Source organism: Labeo rohita, chromosome 15 (genome assembly GCF_022985175.1).
Source record: "Labeo rohita strain BAU-BD-2019 chromosome 15, IGBB_LRoh.1.0, whole genome shotgun sequence".
Lineage (NCBI taxonomy): Eukaryota > Metazoa > Chordata > Actinopteri > Cypriniformes > Cyprinidae > Labeo > Labeo rohita.
The window spans coordinates 7,505,633-7,511,632 of record NC_066883.1 but is presented as its reverse complement, the minus strand read 5'-3'; positions in this window follow the sequence as shown (position 1 = coordinate 7,511,632).

Here is a 6,000-nt window from a genome sequence, read left to right as displayed (position 1 = left end):
TTCTATCCTACACAATACTTCTTTAATAGTCTGTTGTTCCTCTTAGAGGCTTATTTTATGCACCAAACTTCTTGTTAAATAAATAAAATTAATGGTTAAAAATGCACTTAGAATCTATATTTTTATGTGAGGATCGATCCTTTCGATACAACGTCAGTATCGAAAGTATCGATATTTCAGGATCGATCCGCCCATCCCTAGTGTGCGCATACCTGCCTGCATGCTGTGCGTCATGTGTCTCTCTTTACAAACAACACATTTATTAAAAAAACAGATGTTTAAACACCTCTTTGCTGAGGAATATAATGTAGCAATACCCAGCAAACATGTTAATATGGGGCCCACATGGGTTTTACATGGGCTACAGGGGTACAGCCCACATGGGCATGGGCTCAAAATGGGCATCTTAACTGGGGCCCACTTGGGTGAACCCAGGTGGGCTTCCCATGTGGATCCCATTTGGGTAATTAATAGGAAATGTGTGCATGGGCTCAAAATGGGCTACACATGGGATCCGCATGGGCTCAAAATGGGCACCCTACCTCATCTTTAAAATTATCTTTGTTGTTATTTTGACACTTGGATTACTTAATTTAATCAAAATCTAAAAAATCCCCTCCTTTTTTACAGTGATTCCAACACTCATGCATTTCTACCTAATTTTCCACTGACATTTAGTCAAAACAAATAAATAAAATACAATAAATGCAGCCACTTTAATTGTGCCGACAACGTTCTCACGAGATGTCACCCCATCGCGAGATCCCTACCCCCACGACACCAAACTACCGCGAGACGTAGCCCTGCTGGAAGACGAATCAGGAGGCGGTTGGTGACAGTTGGACTGTGACTGGGGCGCTAATGGTGGGAAGTGGTGTAGATTCCGGAAGTGATCCGGAAATGGAGGATGATGTGGTTAATGCTAACAGTGACAGCAATGCAACCAATGAATGGAATATAGTAGAAACTAAAAAAAAAAAAAAAAAAAAAAAAAAGTTGGGGACAAATCTCAGAAACAGATAGTGAAAAGGGAAATCATCAGGCAAGAAGGAGGAAAGAGGAATATAAGGTACTGCTGAAGTTTGTTTCTGAGTATGTTAATGCCATTAACCCTTTAAAACTAACAAAAAACACTTAAAGAAACTATCAGGATGATTGAAAGTATTAAAACATTGAGGGGTGGTAGGCTGATGTTTTGTAAAGATAGTAGGCAACAAAAAATGGCACTGGAAATCAAATCCATAATTGGACAAAAAGTTGTGTTGCACACACAGAAGAGGCGGAGTTTTCTGGTGGCACTTACAGTCTTTTATTAGTCACACTCTGAAAAATGAATAAACACAGGAAGAAATTAGAAGAAATTTCGTTGTGTTTTGATATGACTGGCAGTGTGACTTCATTAATGAATGAAACTCTTGTTCATAAACTCACAGTATACAGTTTCCTGATGTACACAACATTCAGAAGTGATTACAATGTATTGCATCAAATAAAGACTGTAACTCACTTACATTAACATTACAGTGATCAAACTATAATGTTGTGCTAACATACACAAACTGTGTAAAAACACATTAAGTTTACTTTATATAACTCTCTTATAAAACTATAAATTTTCTTTACCAGCATCATACTACTCATCAAACAATGACAGAATATCACTGGAAACAAATGACGTAATCATATATTACTCAGCTCGTTCTACAAATAATATTGAGCGCATTGTAGTATCTAACTACATCAATTAATTCCGTCATGCTGAAACATCTCGCGCTGCCGAGTTGGCCGCATTCCAGCCGCGGGTGCGCTGATGCGGTTAATTTTACCGATATAAAACACGCGTGCATCAAACAAACACAAGAAATAGACAAATAAACATTTGATGAACGTAAACTGCGATGCCACATCACTCATCTTACCTGAAAAATGAATAAACACAGGAAGAAATTAGAAGAAATTTCGTTGTGTTTTGATATGACTGGCAGTGTGACTTCTTCATTAATAAATGAAACTCCCTGCGCCTCACAGTCGCCCCCCCAGCGTCACTCGCCAGTATATACAGGTCTAAGTGATTTAGTAGGCATCATTAAACACTATACAAAACTTTAGTTTATGTTAAAGCACCCGTATACTTAATAAATGATAACAAATAATAATAATAAAAGTAAAAAAATACACTGTTTGACTTTATACCTCTACAGTTGCGTGCTCAATCCCAGAAGAAAAGAATTGGGTTAGAGGTGTGATAACAGGGATTCCGATTGATGTCCGGTTGAGAAGATTAAAAGGAATATAACTGGAGCAGCAGTAAATGATGTCAGAATAATGTGGCTCAAATGTGTCAGGAATAATGAAAAGACAGACAGCCTCTCAGTGTTGTTAAACTTTGATGAGAACAAATTACCAGAGAGAGTATACATGGGATTTGTAAGTTATGTGGTCAGACCATATGTTCCCCCGCTGCTTAGATGTTATAAATGCCAAAACATGGTCATGTAGCAGCAGTGTGTAGAGGCAAACAGAGATGTGCACGATGTGGAGGTGAACATGAGTATGGCAAATGTGAGCGTGGTGTAAACCCTAAGTGCTGTAAATGTGGAGGATATGGGGGATATCTAGTGAGGAAGAATGAAGTTAAAGTCCAAAATGTCAGAATAAATGAAGGAATTTCTTATGCGGAGGCCCTGAAGAAAGTTAAACAGACACATAAAAGTACAGAAACAACTACTGTAGCACCACGTAGAAGAACGAAATAAAGAGAAGGAAGTGACTTTAGACAAAGTGTCTTTCGTGACATTCATAGCTGAGATGGTAAATTGTTCTGCACAAACTGAAAGCAGAACTGAGAGAATTACAATTATTATCAGAGCTGCTAAAAAATACCTGGAAATAGGAGGAGTTTCTGTAGATATGATAAACAATAGGCTCAAGATTCAAAAAGTAATCAGTCAGACAGTCAATAGTCAGACTACATGTGATGGTACATAATGGTAATTACAATCTTGCAGTGGAATGCAAGACATTTAATTGCTAATGGTCAGGAGTTCAAGAAATTTATTACAAGTCAAGGAAATAGTCCAGATATTATTTGCATTCAAGAAACATGGCTTAAACCTCAGTTTCAATTTTTAATATATGGTTACATCTCAATTCCTCATTATCAATGGAACGCCTCAGGGAAGTGTTAGCAGTCCTATTTTGTTTAATTTAATGAATAATGACATTTTTATTCAGATAGACACAGGCATTGGGAGATCTTTATATGCTGATGATGGGGCACTATGGAAAAGGAGTGTTGTGTTGGGCTAGAGAATGGGGTTTTTGTTTCTCGGTAGCAAAAACTCAAGTAGTCTGTTTTACAAAAAGAAGAATAAACCCAACAGTGAATATTAAAATGTATGGACAAAAATTGGAACAAGTGTCAGTTGTTAGATGTTTGGGCATATGGATGGATTCAAAATTGAATTTTAGAGTGCATACTCAAAAGTTAATAGATAAGTGTAAAAACGCAGTTTATGTAATGAGGTGTTTGGCTGGGGTTGAATGGGGAGCCTGTCATCATTCTCTTAAAAGCATATGTGACCCTGGACCACAAAACCAGTCATAAGTCGCTGGGGTATACTTGTAGCAATAACCAAAAATACATTGTATGGGTCAAAATTATAGATTTTTCTTTTATGCCAAAAATCATTAGGAAATTAAGTAAAGATCATGTTCCATGAAGATATTTTGTAAATTTCCTACTGTAAATATATCAAAACGTAATTTTTGATTAGTAATATGCATTGCAAAGAACTTAATTTGGACAACTTTAAAGGCTATTTTCTCAATATTTAGATTTTTTTGCATCCTTAGGTTCCATATACTGAAATAGTTGTATCTCAAACAAATATTGTTTTATCCTAACAAACCATACATCAATGAAAAGCTTATTAATTCAGCTTTCGGATGTTATATAAAGCTCAATTTTGAAAAATTTACCCTTATGACTGGTTTTGTGGTCCAGGGTCACATATATTGTGCACTGATAAGAGCTGCTATAGATTATGACAGCACGGTGTACAGCTTTGCATCTAAAACACATCTTTCTAAAATTGAGATTATCCAGTCACAAGCTTAAGAATATGTTGTGGAGCAATGAGATCACCTCCAATAACAGCATTACAAGTAGAGATGGGTGAAATGTGATATATGAAGTAATGCAGAGTTTATTTAGAGTAAGACAGTCTGGACTCATTGTAGACCTTTTGTGGGTATCATCGCATATGGGGGTGAAAGGAAATGAGGAGGCAGATATACAGGCTAAACAGGCTTTAAAACATTTACAAATTGAGGTTGAAGTGGCATTAAGTAAAACAGAAGTAAAAAGTATAATAGCAAATGAAATAAGAAAGGAATGGCACAAGGAGTGGGATAGTGGAATAAAAGGTAGACATTTGTATTGCATACAAGAAAAGGTTGGTGGGGAAAGAAGAAGATACACTCAAAAAAATATTTCAGCCTAAACTTAAACTTTATGTAATTCAATTACATACAAAATTTCCATGCATTTAGATTACATAGTTTTAACTTAAACAAATCAATTAAACTTAATGTGATTCAAATGCATCAGTCTTACGTGAATGAAACATGTAAAGTTGATGTAATATTTCCCAGTGTTAAACAACCTCTGCTCAGTGTTCATGTGTTTCCACACTACAGAGTGTTCAAGTAGCATTGACACAGTGTTGGAGTTAAGGAGATCATTATGTCATGATTGACCAATAATGATGAACACCTGCTGTTTACAAGCAGAATCACAGAAGTAAAGAGAAACACAAGAATCAGCCACAGCCAAAGATAAAATGAACTTAAATAAATGAAGACATTAAATCTCTGATTAAACAACTCCACAAAAAACATTACAGTTTGACTTGATTTCAGTCATATATCCACAAATATTATTTGAGAACATCTAAACAGAGGTTTTTTTATTAAAAAAAAAAAGTAATAATAATGTTATTTGACCTCACCATCATTGCCATCAGGGTTTACTTTAGTTATACTCTTGACCTTTCATTTTTTTTTATTGGCTGCTGTAGTTATGTGTATGAAGCACATCTATAACAGCAAATAAAAACAAGCCAAAAAAAAAAAACATTAGTCTGATTCAGTTTTTTTGGTCAATTTTTTTTATTATTATTGGTTGTGTAATCATTATTATTCAGTGGCCTGATGCACTGATCTCATGTAGTGGTTAATCTATTAGTTTAATGTTTGCAACAGGCATATGAACTAGTGATGGGAAGTTCAGATCATTTTACCGACTCGAATCTTTGAGTCTCGTTCAGCAAAATGAACGAATCTTTTTTCGAGTCATTTCGTTCATTTTGTTCATTTTAGCAAAAGGCCATTAAAATGTTATGTGATACTTCCCTAACACATCTATATACACAAACGTGAATCACACTACAAACAAGACAATACTATAATGCTATAAGAACAATAAAATAGTTATATATTACTTAGCCTACCTGGGTCTTTAGTCTAGCTCACCTCACCTCTGATTTGACAAGTCGTCGGGTTTAAGTCTCGTTGTCGGTTCAACACATTACCGCTCCCTGACGTTAACCAATGCAGTCTGAGCCGGAAAGAGAAAAGATTAGTTCATTTCTCGAGTCCTCCGAGTCCTTTCGTTCTTTTGTCACGTGACCGCTCCCTAACGTTAACCAATGCAGCCTGAGCCGGAAAGAGAAAAGATTAGTTCATTTCTCGAGTCCTCCGAGTCCTTTCGTTCTTTTGTCACATGACTGCTCCCTAACGTTAACCAATGCAGTCTGAGCCGGAAAAAGAAAAGATTAGTTCATTTCTCAATCCTCCGAGTCCTTTCGTTCTTTTGTCACGTGACCTTATCCCGCATCAGTATCTTAGTTAGTAATACTAATGTAAAGATGAATAGGCCTAATAAGTAAAGAAATAAAAAAAAGGTGTGCCCATTTCTGTCACTGTGATTGTTTCTGG